The following is a 4,089-nucleotide window of genomic DNA, read 5'->3' as shown; positions in this document are numbered from 1 at the left end:
AACACGTAACATCGAAGCATCCTTAGGCGTAGTTCTAACCTTATATCCCGACAACAAAGAAACTTTTTAAGTTTAATGAATGATGCACGTGCTATTTCAATACGTGTCTTAATTTCTTTGGTTTGGTCTACATTTGATGTTATCCATGTTCCTAAGTATTTGTAGTTATCCACACTCTCAATCACAGTATCTTCAATAGTTAATTGGATGTTTACGTGTGCCGATTTAGTTATGATCATGCATTTAGTTTTCTTTAAATTCATCTTCAGTCCGTACTCATGACAGCGTTCATTAAGGCGTTGCATTACGTTCTGTAAATCATTGTTGTTATCTGTTATTATTACTGTATCGTCTGCAAAACGTAAGTTGTTCAAAACATTGATAGCTATACCTTCTATTGAATTTGAGAGCGCTTCTTGAAATACCGCTTCACTGTAGACATTGAAAAGTAGTGGAGACAGCACGCAACCCTGATGGACTCCTCTCTGTATTTTGATATCTTGGGTGTCCTGGTTGTCAACTCTTATCTTGGCAGTTTGATTCCAATATATATTAGATATAATTTTCATGTCACGACTGTCAATATTTTTGCTTTTTAATATATCTACAAGCTTTTTATGTTGAACTTTATCAAATGCCTTTTCAAAGTCTACAAAACATAAGTACATATCCTGATTCATGTCCATGCATCTCTGGGCCAGCACATTCAAGCCAAACAAAGCATCTCGTGTGCTCATACCATTTCTAAAGCCAAATTGTATGTCACTGATTTCATATTCGAGAGTTTTAACAATTCTACTGTGTATTATTTTCAAAAATGTTTTAAGTGTGTGACTCATTAAAGATATTGTTCTGTGATCCGAGCAGGTTATTGCACTTGACTTTTTGGGAATTGCTACAAAGGTCGATTGCAGCCATTGTTTGGGGATTGTGGCAGTCTGATATATTAGATTAAAGAGTTCAACCATTACATCAATACAATCGTCATCAATAAGTTTTAATAATTCGATGGGCACATCATCTGGTCCAGTAGCTTTACCCTCTTTCGTGTTTTTAATGGCATAGATGACTTCGTCTCTTAATATTGGTGGTCCGGTATCCTCTGTGATTTCTAATGACAGTTCTCCTCTTTCATCATTAAAGAGTTGTTGGATGTAATTGGTCCATTGACACAATCTCTCCTTCACGTCAGTAATAATATCCCCTTTATCATTTTTAAGGGTATTCGTTCTTGTGCTTTTTCTAGAACCTGTCATTTCTTTGATTTTTTTGTGTAAATTAAAGCTGTCATACTTTTTATCCAGGTCTTCTATTTCTTTGCATCTGTCGGAGAGCCACTTGTCTTTTGCCTCTCGAATTTTATTTCTGATGTTTCTCTGAATTTCTTTGTATTTATTCGGGTCTTTTGTTTTATGTTTTCTTCGTTCTTCCATAAGTTCAAGAATTTCTACTGTCATCCAAGATTTTGTTTTTTCTCCAAGTGGTTTGAGTGTTTCTTTTCCAACTGATACTAAGGCATGTTGAATGTTTCCCCATTTTTGGTCAACAGTCAGAGTTTCCGCACTATCTTCTTTGACTTTCCTTAAGTTCTCGTTTATTTTAAATTTCGTTTCCGCATAGGTCTTGTCTTGTTTGAGCCGCCTTGTATCCATGATTTTATTGGAGCTAGGGCTCTTTACCTTCTTTAGTTTCACTCTCATAGACAAAACAACCGGGTTGTGATCGGAAGATATGTCCGCTCCTGGATAAGTTTTAGATGATATTATAGAATTTCTATATCTTCTGTTGACGATAATATAATCTATTTGATTTCTGACTATTTTGTTGTTATTGTCAGCTGGTGACTTCCATGTATATAGTCTACGTTTAGGAAGTTTGAACAATGTATTTGAAATTATGAGCCATTATTAATTATTTTAGAAGCCATTGAGGTGTTATCAGGAAAATGGTCCAATAAGTTTTCAATTAAAAATCTTTTAAAAATATTTTTAATATTTTTCAATATTGTTAATATTTGTATTAGGTTGAAAACTTTAAAACTTTGACTTTCAGTTGCCAGATGTCGCTAGACACCTACTCCATAAACGTCAGTTGCAATGCGGGGATAAGCTCTCGGAGATTGGTCACTTAGGGCAGAGAGCAGCAAACCTATGCCTCTCTGATGATGACTCCAAATAGAGTCGAAAATCGTTGAATTACAGTGTTGGTTTGCGGTCTATGTTCTAAAAGAAAAATAAGACAGTTTTGCATTCGCATTGCAACTGAATAAAAATGGTATACATTTTTATTTCATTTCATATTTTCCGGTTTTACAAGCGGTTTCTGCTTCTATAAGGTTTAGTTTGTTTTAGCGGATTATCTGTCTGTCTATATCGGATTAACGTCTTATACTATTGGGCAAAGAGAAAAAGCGTTTGTTCAGCGATTATTGAACCCAGAAAAAGGTTTAAGTTAAGGTACTAGTACACGTTAGAAGACCAATAATAAGCATTTTTTCAAGATTTTTTTTCTCAGAACCTTTATTAAAAATAAACATAATATTTTTTACATATTAATATCTAAATCTTAGAGAATACAAAAAAATAAATCATTTTTCATTTATGCTCGTACACTAATATTCTACAGGGCACCAAAGTCGAGCCCTCGAAAAAAAGTAGTTCCGATGGCAAACAGTTTGTTAATCTTAGGATTGGGATCTCTGAAACAAAAAAATCGTACAGCATTTGAAAAAGGAAGGTTTCTTACGTGAGAATTTACCACCGCTAGTAAAAAAATTCGAAAAAAAAAACATTTTACGGAAATTTGAAAAATTTTTTTGAAAAATCGCCCGTTTTTCTTCAGTTTTTCATGGTTAAAAAATATCTATTTCTATATTTTGGTCAAATTATGTTAAATTGTCACGTAAGAAACCTTTTTTCAAATGCAGTACGATTTTTTTCTTTCAGATATCCCAATCCTGAGATTAACTATCCGCCATCATTTTTCGAGGCCTCGACTTTTGGCGCCCTCTACAATATTAGTGTACGTGCATAAATGAAAAAAGATTTATTTTTTGTACTCTCTTAGAGTCAGATATTCATATGTAAAAAGTTTTACGTTCATTTTTAAGTTCCAAGAAAAAAATTTTTGAAAAAAATTATTATTTTTGGTCTTCTAAAGTGTACTAGTCATTTAATAGTTGAACACAGAAGTTAATAACTCTTCTGTTTATCATTTTTCTGCCAAATATCCTTGGAAAAGTATTTTTCTTTCCCGTACTTTTAACATTGATGCACAATTTTTGTTATAGTCCAGGTTTCTGAGGCATACGTAACTATTGGTCTTTGGATTTCTTTGTCTTTGGTTCTTAATTTAGCTGCTTTGGATATATCTTTGCTACTGTCTGGAAGTTTCCCTAGTATGAGTTATAGCTAGACCGGTCGAATGGGGACGCTGACTAATGACTATTGATGGTTATTTTGGGGAATTAAACGAGGTCATTGTTAACAACCTGAAACAGTAGAGTGTTTCTTCAGACACAAACGATGTTTAAGAGTTTAGGGCTTTTAATATTCTCCCAAAATTGTTGTTACCTTTTATTTAATGTGTAATTTATTTACGGTTGTTCTGCATTAAAATGACCAACATCAATTTCATCAAACTTTCACCTCTGTGCTCTTGTAGCCTTCTGGACACCACCGTCCGGCATAACCCAGGACACCCAGGACACCAAGATACGACACATACCCCAGTGTGTTTTTCGGACTGTTTGCTTTTGCGGCCACTATTTCGTTGTTCAACTCAATACATTCACTACAAACCCTGAAGAGGACAAAATCCTAAACGGGGACACTCATTGTTAGCATTTCCACAAAGCATTTTAATCTTTACACGCAAATCAACACAATGAGTATATATTAAAATGAAATGTTTAACACATTAATTGGCAAATTATTTTGTAAGTGATGGATTCGACGGTTACTTGATGGACATTCATTTTATCTAACAATAAAACTCTGATAGCATTTGTTTTGAATACTTCCACAAAATTGATTACAAATTAATGTCACTATAGTGTTTTGGCAGAGTGGCTTTCTCAAGTGATGCATT

This window comes from Diabrotica virgifera, chromosome 9 (assembly GCF_917563875.1).
Source record: "Diabrotica virgifera virgifera chromosome 9, PGI_DIABVI_V3a".
NCBI classification, from domain to species: domain Eukaryota; kingdom Metazoa; phylum Arthropoda; class Insecta; order Coleoptera; family Chrysomelidae; genus Diabrotica; species Diabrotica virgifera.
This window is presented reverse-complemented; position numbering follows the sequence as displayed.